The sequence below is a fragment of the Protopterus annectens genome, chromosome 2.part0 (assembly GCF_019279795.1).
Source record: "Protopterus annectens isolate FY-2018-M chromosome 2.part0, PAN1.0, whole genome shotgun sequence".
NCBI classification, from domain to species: domain Eukaryota; kingdom Metazoa; phylum Chordata; order Ceratodontiformes; family Protopteridae; genus Protopterus; species Protopterus annectens.
This window is the reverse complement of record NC_056728.1, coordinates 915744956-915763632: the sequence shown is the minus strand read 5'-3', so window position 1 is coordinate 915763632 and position 18677 is coordinate 915744956. Positions and strand designations below refer to the sequence as shown.

Sequence of the window (18677 nt, the reverse complement as noted above, 5' to 3'; positions counted from 1 at the left end):
TACCTCTCCCATAGTTGGAAGTGCAACTGCTCTCTACCTACCTAACTTTCTTAACTCATGATCACTTTTTCACATTCAAAGTCCCATTTTTTCCTTACTTACCAGTAATCTATCCCTCAATAACTACTTTCAGATCACTATCTGACATTTCTAACCTATGAACAAATTCTACTCTCTACTACTGTTCTCAAACCTACAAACATGTAAATATGTATTACATATTGTATATATGTTGCAGTTTAACTGTTCTTAGTTTGCTATTTAATACTTACAAGTTGTTACTGCACCTTTGTGCTACTGTGTATTGTATTTTGTTAACTTTGAATTATCTAGCTTTTCTTTGTACTATGTAGTCTGAAATATGTAGTTTATAGTTTGCACTATGGAGCTTTTCTCCCCGGGCCTCCACTGAAAATGGGCTCTTTGAGCCCAGTGGACCTCCCCGGTCACCAAACTGGATATAAATAATAAATAATATTCCAACAGCTTAGTGGTGTTGAATTATGTAGACTCTACCAGGATGTAAACTCATCTAATATAGAAGGCTGCACTGTCCAAAATAATGATTTAAAAAAAAATGAGCAGGGGTACACTATTTTGAACTGCTACTAATATAACTTTTTGTGGGTTTAAGAAATTAGTAATACTTGCACATTTAAAATTTAAACTGTAAAACTGTGCGAGTTGTGGGGGGAGGGCACGTTCTCCTGTTGACAGGGGTTAAGGCTTCAGATGTTTCAAGTAACAACTCTCATTTGCATCAAGTTTATAGTTTTTTTTTTTCTCAAACATTTAACTAGTTAAACCCATTGGAGAAAAGTGCATCTTTTCAGGGATAGCTGAGGAACACCTATCTAGTTAACTGACTTGCTCAGAGATGCATAGCAGGCAAATGGAGGTGGAGGTAATCAAACCCTGTGCTACTGATTATAGGAAGCAGTTCATTAACAGTTTGCTGCCATAATTCTTTGTACTTACTGCTTTCTGCAAAGTAGACTGTAAACTACATGCAAATCATGTATTTCCAATGTAACTGCATGTAATTTTATGGGCTTAGATTTGTGACGCTCTATTTTTGCCACTACCAATTTCTTATTGCAGAGGTTTAACTGCTGACTAAAAATGACAAACTCACGATCAAGAAGGCTATTATATAACAGACTACAATGTACAGTTCCCTGAAGCAGTGGGTTATTTTTTCCACAGGTGAACCTCTTGGCTGTGTGTCTCATATTCTGAGTATTTTCTTACCTTCCCTGCTTGTACTTTTGCCTTCCATGTCCTGTTGTCTCTCTTCTCTGTGTGCCAAGTTTTCCTGATTCATATGCATAACACATTATCTCATTCAGCTTACTACTAAAACATGAACTCAGTGTAAGTGCTGGAGTCTGCTGTTAGTGATTTGGTGCTAGGGGTTGCTGGCCAACCTTTGCACTTTGAGCCCTAGTCACTCAACATGACCCTAGTGTCATGGAAGCCTGATATTTTTATGGACTTTATAGATACTGTGCATTTTTTATTTTTTTTTTATTTTAATTTGTTGACTGAAAATGGTGAGAAAATTATGAATGTTGAGCAAAGCTACCATCATAATAACCAGCAACATTGTTGGACCCCATAGCTAGTAGCAGACCTTAGGCAGCCTTGTGTTGCACCTGGCTGTGATTCAGAGCACCAAGAAGTTAGCATCATACAAGTAGCTGAAGTCCCTAGATTCTGCATTGTCAAAATTGGATATGATCAAATATTCAAAAGAACTGAAAACATCCCTGTAGAAGCTTCATTTCAGAACACTTTTATTTTTGTTATAAGTTCTACCACGTGATAGAAAATTTTTAAGAGATAAAAGAGGTAGTGGAGAAGGAACTTGTACTAGCTCTTCAGGGCTATTGTAAAAGAGACCTACTGCCAGACTGTTCTCATTAGCAAGCACCATGATCTGAGATTTTCATTAACTGCTAAAGGATTCAAGCGAACGTAGCTGTAGGCATCAGATTTCATACCAGAAGAATCCGATATTGAAGACTCCAAGAAGCTGGGATTGTTTTGAAACATGTTGTGGCTTTCTACATGTTAAAGCTGTTATTATTAATCATTGAAATGTTATTGTCTTTTGAACATTTTGTATTTTATTTGTATTCCATTTGACATGCATATACATATTTATTTATACAGTAACAATGATAAATTAGTTCTGAGAGAGATATATATCTGTATAATAAAACCTCTTTAAATACATACAGTTTAGTCTGTGAGGTATATTAAATGACTTCCATCTTCAAGCAGGTACCGTAACTTGTAAACTGTTGTGATGCTTACTTCTGGCTGTTCTGTTATAGGGTAGGGGTAGAGTACAGAAAATGACCAAAAGATACTGCAATACCTGTAAACTAGATATAAATTATCCATAGACTTGTGGCTACTGCAATAAAGATTAGAGAGCAATACAGCTTATGAGTGTGATGACTGTAGCCCTCTTTTGCTGTTAAAATTACAACAGAATCTTGACTCTTGAGTAGAAACAGCTTCTAAAACAAGCGACTATATTAGAGACCAAGTGATATTAGTGAACAGTAATGAGCAGCAGAACTAGGTGTGGTCATTTTGCTGTGCATCTCATTAAACTGTGTTATCATAGATTACAGCACTACACTGACCATTCCTACATGCCATGCTTTTTCTAGATTTCTCTTTGCAAATTTGGGGGTGAGCACTGTCATAATGCTGGTATCCCAAGAGCTGAGCAGACTTCCAAGAAATAAAAAACGTTCTCTTTATCTACTCAAATATATTTGAAATGTGGCAAAAAATCGGGGCTGTTTGTCCTAATTTTAAACATTTGACATATCCTTTTGTTTTTTTTCCTCCAAAAGCATGCAACACTAGGATAACAAACTGGCAGCTCCATTCAGAAAAAAAATGATACATCTTTATATGCTATTAATCAGTGGTTCTGTTCACCAAAAACAACATTTCTTAAAACTGGCAGTATTTGTTCCGGAAAAGGAATGCCCTTAAAAAGGCTGTGTCTTCTGTTAGTATATTGTATATGTCATACCTCCTTCACCTTGTTTGCAGTACACACTGTCACATCACTGTTAAATGCACTTAAATACCAGGCCTAAATGTAATGTAGCATTTGACTTCCAGATATTTAACTTTCCCTTATGCTGAGACATATTGTGAGCTGTTGCAAATGATGACCATATGCATTTCCCTTTGAGTTTTATCTCTCATTGCATGCCTCCAAACCAAGGTTGTACTGTTTTATCCATAGATTAGACTAGTAAATCTGACATTCTGATATTCCTCTTGGCTAGATGATGTGACCAACTCAAGCTTTACCTTCACTGTGTTTCTCTGATTTCATTTATATAATAAACCATCCTGCTGCTAGTGCACATACATAAATTCAACAAAACAGCTACATGTATCATCCAAGACCAATAATACATTTATGTTTTCTGGGGGGGATGTCATTATTCTGGGCTGTTCTGTTGTATATTCTAAGTTTTGTTTCTTACATCCATCACTTTTTAGTCATCATTGACATTAACATTTCAGCCTCACTGGCTTTTTTAAAGCCCTTCAGCCTCATGAGTCCAGAAAACCAAAAGCACAGAGGTGAGTAAGCTCAAGGACAGAGTACAGGGTATCCTGGGGTGAGTTATCAGAATAAATGTCAGGTTTATAAGTAATTTGCTGTCCGTCACACGAGAGAAGCATCACTTCATTTATGAAATAGTTTCTTGAACTCCAATTAGTGTGCACTATATTGCAATGAGATATAGTTTGCTGTGTTTTTATAGCTAGGGATTTGGTTATTTGCCCACTTGATGACATTAAGTATCATCTTTCTAGGTTTTTTTTTTAGTTTAGGACATTTTCAGAAAACAACAGTTAATTGTTTTTTTTTCTCTTAATTTAGCAAGCTTTTTCAAGTGATGCTGACCGTGTTGAAGAAATTTTGAGGGTGAGTGTTTTAAATATGTATTATGTACTCAGTTTTATATAATGTGTGTATAGGTTCATCAGTTGTTACTAGGCTAACGATCACCAGGACCCTTACAAGCCTTGCCAAGCACCCTAAATCATTTGAGTTCCAGAGCATCATAGGTGTCTGTATGGGGGGGGGGGGCATTTTAGGGAGATAACTATGGATTTGTTAGGTGGTGGTAGGATAAAACTTTTCTTATTGACGGACTCTGTCCATAAGCGACATGGGGGCTAACTCAGATTACTGGATTCAAAGTCGAGAGTGCTAACCATTACACTGCATGTAGTCTTAAATACTGTTTCCCTATGCTTTATGCCAGATTATTTGGTAGCAAGTGTAGACACTGAAGATATGGGTGACAGAAATGGTGAAAACGTATATCCTATACCTCTTAGCTGGAGTGATGTCTAACCTTTGCATTTCTCCATGCTTCATAGGTATAAAATGGGAATCTTTAGAAAGTGTTATAGTGTCATACTGTATACATACTTCTTATTTCAGATGTAGAGCTTTATGGTTAAGTCTTGTCATGAATTAATGATACAACTCAATCAAGTTTTTATGTTTATGGACATCAGGCTGGATTTTAAGCTTTGTGTTTTTAAAATTTAGACAAACAATCCATTTAGACGCCTACCTGGCTCACCCACAAAATAGTGAACCACCTCCCAGTCTTCAAGTGAAAAGCAAAAAAAAAAAAAAAAATGGACTCTCCTACTGGCACACCAACCGGGTGACCAGTTACATGACCTGTCCCCTCACCCCAGTCATTCAGGTCCTGTCTCCCTCCTTACCCACATTTTATTTTAAAAAAATATTCTTTTAAACTGTATGTAGCAAACTGAGTGATACAAATTTAGCAAGTAGTTGCTTACAGTTTATACAGTGTATGTCAAAAACTGTGAAATACAGAAATGAAAACTCTTTTTAGAGATATGTAATACATGCCATGACAAATAGCATAATTTTCTTCTACCATTATTTTACTAAGTACAGAGAATGAATGTACTGTTGTCCATCTGTTTTCTGCAATTCTCTTTTCTTGATATGCCTTATGTAGCCTAACATCTGATATGTATGAAACTACCCAAGCACCATATTGATCATGCCACATCTCTAATGCAACCACTGTATTTTCTGTACTTCCAGCAGTCTGCAGTAAGACAGGGAGGTGTGTAGCATGCATTACACATCCTGCAAAATTTTTGAGAGCAGAACTGTTATTAATCAACCTAGCTGTGCCCCATCATTTAAGTGAGTGGTACCCCTCCCAGTACCTGTTGGGGCTTCTTTTTTACTGTAGTGTTCAGTCTTAGTCTAACATGAATTATGTTCTGGCAATATGGAATCTTAGAAGGTACAGTAGAATATACATGGGGCTTATCAGAAACTTCTAGGTCCCACTTAAAAAGTTGTTCCCCTATTTACCAGATTAAAGTTACTAATAAGCTGTCAAGTAGTGGATGATGATTCCAAAGGTGGGGGTTTGAACAGTCGGTCCTTAATACTTCTTCAAATTAAGGACTTTGTATGCATTTCATTACCTTGGTAGTTTCAGCAGAAACCTCTTCAGGTTAAAAGTTAGTACATTGCACATCTTGGTGCACTGTTCTGAACTGCTGAATATGCTACAGATAGCATCTGCCATGAGAAGTCTTCAACAAGCCTTTGGACCCCTGCAGTAGATGGGAAAATACTAATCACAAAATAATCTGTGCCACACTGCTCAGAAACCAGATTGGGATTAGTGCTACTTTTTTGCTGCTGGTGAGAGAAGGAGAAAGAGGAACAGCACTGCTGCCATCATCTTGGACTTGTGGCTTCTTTATATCATTTTCTCTTTCCGCTGTGCAAGTGCTAAGAGATTTGAGTCAGTATAGTAACTGCCACTTGTCTGCTGAAAACTCTATTTCCACGCCACTTTAATTTCATATGCAACAGATGTCAATACATAGTTGGAAGTTTGTCTGTACTTGGTGTCAGACAGTAGCACAACATCCTACCTGAATATGTCAAGACATTTAAAAATCTCTGCGTAAGCTTTCAATGTCCTATTGTAGCAACCATTAGCCACCTTGAGTGTGCATATATATCTACTCATTATGATCTTACCTCCTCAATTAATTCTCTGTTATGAATCGCCAAAGCTGAAAACTTGCTCCCGTAAGGTTTGATAGACCTGCAGAGAGTTGCAGTCAGTGCTATTGGTGATTCTATAGTTAGACACATCAACATTTTACTCATCATCCTTGACAAGGAGGGCATAGCAGTAAGCTCTATCTCTGGGTCTAGGATTAGGGATGTTCCACTCTAAATATAAGTGTGATCAAGTAGTTCCCCATGTTGGAGTGACCTTACACACTCCTCCCTGGGAGTTGTTTAATCCTTTCATGTTTCCAAGGAAGCAAAGTCTCTGGTACAGAGATGTATTCTTCCATCTCCTAGAATGATTCTTAAGTTCAAAGATAAAATAATTGACTATGGCAATTGGTTACTCAACTGTTTTTCATTTGGTGGCAGTGGTAGTGGGGATTCTGCATTGGTTGGCTTAGGATGAGGTGGTTAACAGACTATCCTGCTTTGCCAGGATGGACTGAACGTCTGACCTAATGGCTCTCATGTACTAGCTAAAAATTGTAGTTCTCATTGTGCCTTTTTAAAGAAAAAAATAATTTCATGTACATATCCACTTAGCAAATTCTGATTTGGACAATATAACGTTCATCATTAAAATTGTGAACAGCAAAATATCTGACCTTGAGGGTTTTCTCTACTTTGAGGATACATATATTTGTGTAGTTGCATTGCAAAAATAGTGCTGCTCTTGCTATAGTTCAATGCCTGCCATGTATTCAGGTCCACAGGGAGCTGTGGGGTGTATTTGTTATGGAACTTCTTTGTTTCAGGACAGATTATGAGTGATGTAATTCTTGAACTTCTAGAGGTCCAAGTATCTGTCAATGACACTGCCTATTCTACCATTGTAAGTTATAGGTCCCTGCTTTGTCCCTATCAAAACATGCTGGTAATCCAAGTCAGATCAGAAAACTCCCTTCAAACCAAATGCACTTACGGGTGTATTTAATTACGTCACTATTAATTGGCCTGATTATGCAACCAGCAGCAAAGAAGCTCATCAGAATTTTAATTTTATTAATGCTAATACTTTTATTAGATTTATCCCCACCTCACAAGAGATGATAATCTTGAACTTGCCCTTACCAACTTCTCTTCCTCTACTACCACTAATGTCATTAAATCCTTTGTAAAAGCCAACCACTGGGCAGTAATCCTCTCTCTCAAAACGTGCTTTCAAATACTCCCCAAAAAAGTAAAAACAGTATTTCATGGTTACTCCAAATCAAGCCTCCTGTTTACAGATGATCTTGACAAGTATAAATGGTTAATTTCTCCCAGTAATCCATTGTCAGATTCTTTTGCATAGCCTTCTGAATTTTATTGTCTTGTGGACACAGTCATAAGACTAAAGGTAAACTCAGAAGTAAGCCTTTATGGTGAAAATCCCATGTAAGCAAAAGATAGAAAAAAGTCAAGTTATTTGCAACACATAACTCTTCCAGTATAAAATGTTTTTAAAACTGACAATCTTCAAGCACTTCAGTTAGTAGTACAAGGCCATGTATGAATTCAAGGTCACTACCAACGTTACAGATAATCACAAGGCCTTCTTCAGTTACGTTAGAAAACTTAGCAGTAATGCCTATTACTTATTTTCAGTGCAGTCTTCTACAGTTATTACTGAAATCCTCAGACAAATTCACTGCTAATTTCATGACCCCAACCCAGCCAGATGCCCCCACCCTTTACTACCAGCTATCTCAAAATCACCTTGGTCCAGGTTATATCCTTGCTATGCAAATCCAAAATTACTTACTCTGTAGTACCCAGTAATATTCCTAGCTGTCTGCTGGTAAATGTTAATCATCAGTCAGTCAAACCCCTCCTAAACTTTTTTAGTTCGTCTCCCAGTGAATTATGTCCCTGATGTGTGGAGAAATACCACAATGGTATAATTACAGAAAGGCTGCTCATTAAAGAGCATAGAAACTGTAAACTTAGTTTCACAATTTTCTGTAAATGTATGCTGAGTTGATAAATAGTGACATACAATCACGGAACCCAAACCAATCTGGATTTATAAAAGGTAGATTATAACTATGAAAGCTAATTAGTTTCTTTGAAAGGGTCACTGAAGTCTTGGTTGATGACAGGACAGTACAGTCTCTAGTGCTTAGTTTGAAATCACCAAGGCCTTTGACACCACCACTAACAGCTGTTGTCTTAGACAAATTCTCCCAACTTAACATAAACTTGTGTGCATTCCACTGGATAGCCATCTGGTTGTCTGACAGAACCCACACTTTGAAAGCAGGGAGTACCAGATTGTCATCATCAGGCCTCTGTTGAGGGTCCTCTGCTGTTTGGGATATGCTTCGCAGAAGTGAAAGCAGATGTTAAGGGACTGTGGTCAAATTAGTCTGCAGATGAATGCACAATGGGTGCAATTGCCAGATTCTCATTGGGCACTCGGATATTTTTAAAAAAATAATAATAAAAAAAAAAAAAAAACAGTCCAACGTCAAAAAACACACAAATTTATTTCTAAAAGCAAAACTTTTGGGTAAACCCACCCTTCCTCAGTGCTAATACTGTGAGCGTCAGACTTCCAGTGACCACTGTATCGGCTTTTATTTTACTTACACACACTGATATTTTGTCAGAGCCAAGACCACACCATTACTTGGTGTGACAGTCAGCAGGTCAGCTTAAATGAGAACAAATGGCAGTATAACCTTTGGAAAGATAGTTTTCTGAAGAAATCTCAGGATACTGTGAAGAAAAACTCTGTGAATTCAGTTAAGCGTTTGGTGTTTTACTTTGTATTTGTTTTTTATAATTAACATTTATATGTTTTCTTGTCCAAGCGGGCCTTTTGCCTCTGGAGTGCTTCTTAACTATATATTCTGGTCAGCACTTCATGCTCTGTGGCACTTTTTTTTTTTTTTTTTCTTCTCCCTTTGTTTTACCTTTGGAAAGATGCATCCATTCCTTTTACCGCATTGCTGATACTCTCTCAAAATGGGTACTTTTGACCAGGGCTTGGGCACCTATATTGATAGTGGTCTTTCTTTTGGTTACCATTACTCAGGTGTGGATATCAAGTCATTTTAGCTTAGTCAGCTGATTTATATGGGCATTTTGTCAAGGTTTCATGTAGTCTTAACCCCCTCTATAACCTTCCCTCATTAGACATTTCCTTGAGTATAGTCCCCCTCTGGAATGTATCTTACTATGCACATTGAACAACTTGAAAGCTCTCCAAGATTTCTGAGCAAGATGATTTCTAGACTGGACTTCCAAAATGGTTGAACATGAACAGCAGGTTGATTAGTGCTATCATTTTGTAAAAACAGAACTTTTACCGGCTTTGTTTAACAATTTATCAGTTTGGGTAAAATTCATTTACTGGCAAGTAATTACTTTGGATGCCATCAACAGAGAAACTGTGAAGTAAACAACCAGAAAATAAGAAAAAGGAAAACCTCTGGTAATGAAGAGCCTTTCAGCTTTTTAACTTTCAATTTCAGTGCAAGAGATGGCTTCCAGTAATTTCAAGAGAAAACTAAATCAGATACACTCGGAAGTATTTAAAATAGATCATGGAGAAAGATATAAAGCGTAATGACAAAGGACTTGTAAAAACTGAAGAGACTTTAAGGAGCTACTCCAGAGCTGATAAAATTGCAGAAATAAGTTATTGAAATGACTGAAAGACTGGCTGAACATGAGATGGCATCAGAAAGAAAAGATGAAAACCAGAGTATTATACATATAATGTTAAAGGACACATTTGGATAGCAATGAGATTGTGAGCTTGACAAAGGATTTTAGGATGAATATTAAGCAAAGGAGGAGGATTATGGCAGCATGCATTTATATCCCACTTAAAAACTTTTTATTATGGTGATTGGGAGAAGTGTTTTGAGAAGCAAGTAGTTTTCAGTAGGGAATATTTTGGAATAGTGACTGAAACCTGATTTGCAATAAGTGAGGTTGTATTGGGGGATCTAGAATTGAAAACGTAACAAGACAGTAGACTTCTGAAGAAGCATGTGAGAATATTTGGTATGGAAGATGTGAATTTAGTAGCAAAGAATTAGACAAACTTTACATATGATTCCAAAGGATACAATAACTAACTTATATTTAACTCATTAACTCCTGTGGACTTTTGGAAATTTCTACTCAACTCCCAATGGTTGCATCCTGAGATTTTTGACAAAATCAAGTTATTACCTCACATTTTCAAACAAATGCTGATATTTCCTGAACAATAAGAGTTACTAAAGAATTGTAAATGCAAACTGTTCAGCATAAACAAATCTTTATAGTAATGATGCTCATTAAATTACACATAATTTTATGAGTCATAATAAACACAGCAAATATTAATTACATATTATACAATGACTGACCATTAACACTCACAAACATGATTGGTCAGCTCAATCAGTGTACCTGTTGTAAAATCCAGCATATACCAATAGAAAAAAAGTCCAGTTGCCCAGACTTTCAGCTATTAATATGTATTACGGTTCAGGTCGAGAAATATGAAATCTGCAGTTTAGTGTTACAAGACAGAGAGAGCAGAAATAAATGAAAAATCAGGTATATTTATTTAGTTCTTCTCTATTGCCTCCAAACTGTCTGGATTTCAAACTTTTTTTTCTTTTTATAAATAAAGGAGCAATGGAAATCTTCCTTTTGTCCAGTGCTTCCTTTCCAATGCACTGATGTACTGTGTAAGTGTTGGAACACAAGTCCCATATGCAGTACATCAAAAAAATAGCAGGATATCTAAAGAAAGTGGAGGAACACCATGGAGCCATTATACAAAGACATTATTTAAGAAAAGTAATTTTTTTCATAAGTAATGTCATTGTATAATAGCAGTAACCCATGGCTGGGTGTGGGTAATACTGGATTTACCCACGGTTGGCTTTGTTTGGTCACTCACGCCTCACCCTCATGACTAAATCACACTAACCGTGGGTAAATCCAGCATTACCCCCATCCAGCCATGGATTATTTCTATAATATTTTGTAAACAACTTGCTTCTCTGTAACCATACAAGTTACGCACACACTGTGAGCAGCATTTTGTTCATCCATCTGTGAATTTTCAAAAAGAGAGACTAGGATTTTGGATGCAAGATAACAGACCTACAAATATTATGTTCATAAATTAACAAAGTATTCTAAGAAGTAAGTGCGTTAATGGAGAAAGGAGATTTTTACTAATAGGTATGTTTGCAAGTTGGGGTACAGGAAATAAGCAAGAGGGAGCAGAAATTTACTGGAGAAAATTAGCAAAAGGAACTCATTTTATTAGTATCAACTAACTTGGGAGAGAAACATAATAGAGTTGGATGAGGCTAAGCAAGTGTTTGGATTGTGGGGTAGACAACTACCTTCACTTTCAGGGACTTATAATAGAATAGAGGCAAAGAGAAGGGGTTAGGGAAATCTGATTTGAAGGTAGTTCAGTAGGGTACTTAGTTCAGTCTATAACAGAAGCTGCTGTTACAAAAGGGATAATTGGTAGGGCATATAAAACATTGCATGAGAACTATAAAAATCAAATGTGAAGTTGTCCAATCTCGCCGTTTATTCTTTACCGATGGGTTCAGAGCCGATCCTTCGGCTGTGATACGGCCAATTGCAAAGCTTAAGGTCTTCAAATAGCTCGAGGCCAAGTCTCTATCCCATAATGCACCTGTGATTGACCTCAGATCTAGTTTGCCGCTGCAACAGATCGGAAGTTCTGAATTAGCTCGGGACAGATGAAATAAATTTTTCATTAAAATTCTTAAGAAAGTTTTTTGATAGCTTTTAGTGTGTTTTTCCCTTCCCATTTACTGTTTTTTCATATATTTATAGTTGGCCTCTTTTAGACCTAGTTACTTGTAGTTCTTTAAGGTGTGGTCTGTCTAGCCTTTGGTTTTATTTAAGGCTTGGTAGAGTAAACCTTAGTCCATATAGATAAGCTTATTGCTTTCTTTTTTTGCAACTTGCTGTGATATTTTAGTGACCTTTGTCACATTTGTTTAGATATTGGTTATGGCCTGATGAAGACCTAGTCGAAAGCGCTTGCCAGATTTATAAATAAAAAGATTTATTTTACTTCGCTGGACGCTTGATTCTTTATTTTGAGGTGTTTGCAAGCTATTGTTCTGCGAAGGAAGGAACTGTTGGGAACTATTTACGTACTGCTTAGTACGCATATTGGTACATTTTGAGTGCCCCTACTCCGCCTAAACTGTGCTACAACCTTTTTTGTCATTTATTTTATTGTGTTTTGTGCACAGGAGTGTGAAGCGAGCGTTACGCTGTTTCTCTATCTATATCTACATTTGTTTAGATAGTTCTAGTAATTAGATTTCTGTGTGGTCTGTCTAGCCTACTGTTTTTTAGATAAGGCTTAGTTGGTTACTACTGTTTAAATTTACAGTGAACACTCTTATTAGATAATGTTTCTCGGCAGTTCTTTTTTTTGATATTCTGTTTGTGTGATATTATTGTGTGTGTGTGATTTAGCCTACATTTTTAAGGCTTACCTGCTATTTTTCTATTCTGTGAAAATTTACTGTTGTAGTTTGGTGTGGTAGCAGTAAATATATCTAACTTTACTATGGCTAACCAAGATGAGCACCCCAAGTCTGGGTTCAAAAAGTGCCCTAAGTGTGGTCAGAAAATGTCAGTCACAGACAGCCACGTTAACTGTGTTTATTGTCTAGGGGCTCTGCATTTGCAAGACAGTTGTGCCATTTGTCATTCCTTCTCCTCTAGGGTCCTGCAGGAAAGGAAGAGGAAATGATAGAAGCTTGTTGAAGCCTTCATTTCAGGAAGCTTTGAGTGACCAGGATGGCTCCAGTAGGTCTTCAAAGTCTTCCAAGACATCTGACTCAAAAAAATCAAAGTCATCGACTTCAGCTCCACTGCTGTTGGAGCCGACGGTCTTTTCCTTTCGGAGCCGGGTCCCCGGTCTCGGAACTGGCCTCTTAAATGCCAGAGAGTCCTATTCTTCAATCGGTACCACCTTCGGTATGGTCATCTGGATCATCTATCAGTCTGTCAGATATGGACGTGGATCATGTGGTACAGAAGCTGTTGTCAGCACCGGCATTAGCCAAAATGTTATCGGCTTTGATCCAAATGTCTTCAGAGCTGAAGACCATTGCACCGACTATTACTGTTCTTCCTCCGAGCCATACTGGTTCTTCACAGCTGGAGGAGGCAGACCTGATGTTACTGGAACCCTCGGAGCTGATGCCTGCTCCAGTGTCTTCAGATCCATGTACTCTAATGTCCTTGGTGCCTATCGAGGACTCTATGAGCCAACATTCTCTGGGCGGGTCTGGGGAGGACAGTCGGATTGACTTGTCAGTTCTGACCTTGCCTCTTGGGGCCTCGGCTCGGATGAGCTTGGCTTCTACCTCGGGCTCAGAGCCCACTGCTCCAGTGCCAGGGGTTTTGATGGTTTTCTTGGATCCGTCGGCTCCTTCGCATTGGAGCAGAGGTGCTTTCGATGCCATGAGGAGAGTCATGTCTCCTAGTTCAACCTCTACCTCAGATCTGCCCTCCTCCTCCCCAAAAGTGCCAGTGTCTGCTTCTGCATCACACATTTTCACTAAGCGTAGAGACCCAGAACCTCAGGAAGCCTCAGTGGGTGGCCCCTGCTCTTCCAAGACCTCGCCAGAGGCTCTCACTGATGAGGTTCTTAGGAAGAGGTTGTGCAAGAGGAAGCAACTCGACTCCCCACAGGAGTCTCTCACATTGGATACTGACTTAGATGAGTCAGATGGGTCCCCATGGTCCCCCTCTGAGGATAACTCATTCGCTGAGATACTTGAGATCCTTCGGCAGAGGGGTGACTGGCAGTCCAAAAGCCCTACTAAGGATGAGTCAGTTCTCCTGAAGGCTTTCGGGTCTCAGCCCTTCACCTCTTGGGTGACTCCGCCCTTCGATGAGCTGATGCAGCTAGTCTCATGAAGGGCGTGGGAGTCTCCGGACACTATAGAGCCTGTCCCTACGAGGTCTAATACATTTATTTCTTCCCCACTGGACAAAGCACATTTAACTAAAGGTGTTCCAGTTGATGTCATGGTGGTGGCTGCGGCCACCAAGAAGGAAATGTCTGAGACTTCGTCTATCCATCCTCCTAACAAAGACTCCAGGAGTATGGATAGAAATGGGAAGCGCATGTTTAGTTCAATGACCTTTGCTCTCTGTTTGCTGAACTACTTAACCCATTTCACTAGATGACAAAGAAATCTCCTTAAGGAGTTAGGAGATGCTCTTCAGGGTACAGTGGCTGCAGGAGCCTCTGACAAAGTTGCTGTCCAGCTTGCTACCCAAAATTCTATTGCCAGCTCATCCATGCATCTCATATCTTATGCAGGTGATGGACTGAGTAGGGCAATGGGTACAAGAATCGCTCTTAGGAGACATTTCTGGATGAGCTTGTGTTCCTTCGCGGAGCCCTTCAAGTCATCCTTCGTAAACACTCCCTTTGATGGCACTTCCCTTTTCGGGCCTAAAGTGAAGGAAACCTTAACCATGTGTGAATTGGACGGAAAGATAGTCTGCCGTCGGGGTCCATTTTTCCACCCCTACCTGACCCTTTCCCAAAGGTCAACCCGGAGGAAAAATGTGGTTCCAAAAAGCCCAAAGAGCCATTCAGGACACACGTAGTGAACCCCCCTCCAGGGGCAGAGGAGGGGGTAATAATAGAAGATGCCACCCTCACGGCAGAGGGGGTCTGCAACACCAGGGTGACTGAGATCACTTCTCTGGGAAGCCCTACCAGCGCTCCTGAGAGGAGGCCCAACTGTCCTGCTCTGGAGGCAGTCGGGGGTCACTTGTCTTTGTACCCAGATGCCTGGCTCAAAATAACAAGAGAGCTGGATACAAAGTATCATTTCCAGAGGGTATTTCATTCCATTCGCCACACCCCCTCCAATCCTAAGAAAAATCACGGACGTTCCACCCAGTTACAGGGAACAAGCAACTATAGAGGTCCAAACGTTGCTAGCAAAAAGAGTCATCCAACCAGTCCCAGCAGACCAAACAGGATCCGGAAGTTACTCAAGATTCTTTTTGGTTCCATACCCATATTGGACCTCAGCAGACTGAACCAATATGTAAAGAAAGAGAGGTTTTGAATGGTCACACTTCAGTCTGTACTTCCCTTATTAGGGAAAGACAGTTGGATGTGCTCGATAGATCTAAAGGATACATACTACCACATAAAAATGGCCAGACCATCCAGGGATCACCTGCACTTCCGGCTGGGAGCCAGTCACTACCAGTTTCGAGCCCTGCCCTTTTGTCTCACTACTACAGCCCCCAGACAGTTCAAATGCATGGCAGTGGTCACGGCTCACCTGAGGTGTCTAGGATTCCAGGTGTTTCCGTACCTAGATGATTGGCTCCTTACCCGCCACCACCAGGCATCAACTCTTTCAGGCCAGGGAATCCACTCTGTCACTCTGCAATCATCTGGGCATTACAGTCAACTCAGACAAATCTGCCTTGTCGCCATGACAGCATATAGTTTTTATCGGGGCAGAGTTGGACACCACCGCCACCATTTTGACTTCCATTGGAAAGAGTCTTTCTCATTCGTCAACATGTCAGCATCCTGTTATTGAAAGACGAAGCACCAGCATCAGAAGTTCTGAAAGTATTAAGCATGATGGCAGCAGCAAATCTAGCCATACCACTAGCTCGGATACACATGCGGGTTCTTCACTGGCTGTTGTTCACTCAATGGTCTTAACAAGAGCTATCCATGAATCACACTATAATGATCCCAAATTCTTGCAAGAAGGACCTACAGTGGTGGTTGACTTCACTTCATGTCACGATAGGATGCTCATTTGTGCTACCCCCTCCAGCAGCCACTGTGACAATGGATGCTTCCCTGATAGGTTAGGGGGGCATTTTCAGGGAAAGAATACCCAAGGCACATGGACCAACCAAGAGACAGATCTGCATATCAATGTCCTAGAGGTGAGAGCAGTACTTTTAGCATTGCAGTACTTTCAGGATTCTCTTCCTCTGGGTACGATTGCGATTCAGACAGACAACATGTCGGTGGTCTGGTATTTGAACAGACAAGGAGGAACCAGGTCTTACCCCCTTTGTTGAGAGGCTGTCAGAGTTTGGCAGTGGGCTGTTTCCACCCAGCACTTTCTGTTGGCAATGCACGTCCCAGGGAGATCCAACGTGATAGCAGACAAACTGAGCAGGGCAATCTTGTTGCCTCACAAGTGGTCCCTCAAGAAAGAAGTTGCAGACAGGATTTTCTGCAGATGGGGCCAGCCTTGCTGCAACCTTTTTGCCAGTCACATGAACACGAAATGCAGAAGCTACTTTGCCCTGATTCCCCCTCCGGGGGAAGCCCCAAGGGATGCACTCATACACGATTGGCCTCAGGGTATCCTCTATGCATTTCCTCCAATCCCATTGATACCCAATGTTCTACAGAAAGCAAAAACCCTGGGAAGGACCATCATACTTATAGCCTCTCACTGGCCTCGTCAGATTTGGTTCCCCTTCCTTCGACTTCATCTTTTGGAGGATCCTTGGAGCCTGAACCCAGTTCCAGACCTTCTGACACATCCGTTGGGTGATCTTCATCCTTCTTTGAAGCTGATAGCTTGGCTGCTCCAGCTCCCATCATAGCCAGGTTCTATAACCTTTCCAATGAGACAAAACAGATCCTTTTGTCCTCTCACAAATCTTCTACCAGAAAGCTTTATCTGAGCTAATGGAAGAAATTCTCTATATGGGCCTCTAAAAATAATATTGATCCTTGCCAAGCTCCTGTGGCTTCCATATTAGAATTATTGACTATGATTTTCAATAAAGCAGCTGCAGCAGCAACAGTTCCGGTTCAATTGGGTGCTATCTCTAATTTTTTATCTTGGATTTGAAGGTTTGAATATCATGTCTCACAAGATATCCAAAGCATTACTCAAAGGGACTTTTCATATTAGACCACCTGTGAAATCTCCCTATTCTCAATGGAATCTAAATGTTATGATCTCACGTATAATTCTTCTGCCATTTGAACCAGCTTCATCTTGTGAACTCAAATTTTTGTCTTAGAAGACATTTAGAGTATATGCTGCACAAACTTGATGTTCACAGACAGCTCAGATTTTATTTGGATAGAACAAAAGATTTCAGGAAATCAGACCAGCTTTTTGTTTCTTTCTCAGACCCCAGAAAAGGGAGACCAGTGGCTAAAACAACATTGTCTAAATGGTTATCTGATTGTATCACTTTTGCCTATTCAGCTGCCAGTATGTCTTTACAACACAAGATTAAAGCTCACTCAACCAGAACAGTTTCTACATCATCTGCTTTTTCTGCCAAACTTCCCATTGATAACATTTGTGAAGCAGCCACTTGGTCAAAACCTCATACCTTTATCACTCATCACAAAGCTGACAGGTCCTCCTTTGGATCCACGGTCCTGAGAAATATACTCCCGTGAGCCACCCGAGATTGATGGTTCTTGGGACGCTACCCATCAGTAAAGAATGAGCGTCAAGATTGAACAACTTCACATAAAGAAGTTATGTACTTACCATAACGTTCCATGTGAGTTGTTCATCTCACCTTCATTCTTACATCCCTCCCACCCCCTCCTGGGCTGATAGATGACCAAGATGCTGGATCCATCCTAGTTACTCAAACCTTTTCTTCCTTTTCTCTAGGAATTTAACAATGACATATGGTATTACTATACACAGCAAACAAAATCTGAGGTAATTCACATGTGCATCATGGGATAGGGACTTGGCCTCGAGCTATTTGAAGACCTCGAGCTTTGAAATTTGCCATATCGGAGGCACGGGATCGGCTCCGAACCCATCAGTAAAGAATGAAGGCGAGAATAACTCACATGGAACGTTATGGTAAGTACATAACTTCTTTTTAGAGAAGGTTAGAAAAGATTAGGAAAAAGAAAATAGAAAGGGACAAAGTATAGAAGGTTTAAGATTTTTGCATGGAAGTGCTTGAACAGTTGTTTTGTACCCCAAATAGATTTCAGATTTTTTTCCCACAGGCAGATAAATTCCTGGAGGTGTGATGAGGAAGAGAGAAATTGTGAAAATGTTTTTCTAAAGGTAATGAGCTGGCAGAATTGGGAAGTTCCCTGCAGAGTACTTCGCAAAAAATGTTGGCGGATTCAATGGTTGCAATTGAAGAAATAATTATTTTCAGCTGGGAACTAGAATGTGGATTGGTGCGATATAGTAAGGCTTTGCTAAGTTTAATTTTATGGATTGCTGCAATATAGTAAGACTTTGAGTTTAAATTTATTGGCTATCAAAACGCAGTAACTAAAAATGGAAATCAGAATCTATTCCCACTACAAAGGAAGTTCTTGCTGTTGTAAAGAAGATATTCACCGGTGGTAGATTCTTTAGGAAAAGGGAGGCGAAACTTTCATAAAAGTGGAAATTGCGAAAACAAATGCTTACAAAGTGATGATCAGGAGGAGGACTGAGGCTTAAGGGAAGGCAGGAATTGAGCAACTTTTATAATGCTGAAGTAAAAGAAACTTGTTAAAAAGCGAACA

The 18677-nt window shown here is 39.7% G+C and overlaps 1 protein-coding gene across 1 annotated transcript in view; it reads left to right on the top strand.

The window, feature by feature from the left end:
- The first annotated feature begins 3919 nt into the window (after window positions 1-3919).
- LOC122792791 (AF4/FMR2 family member 1-like) overlaps window positions 3920-18677 on the top strand; it is a 1648712-nt gene continuing 1633954 nt past the window's right edge. Inside the window, exon 1 of the mRNA XM_044060361.1 lies at window positions 3920-3973. The gene's annotated coding sequence lies outside the window, so the exon portion shown is untranslated. The remainder of the gene's footprint in view (window positions 3974-18677) is intronic.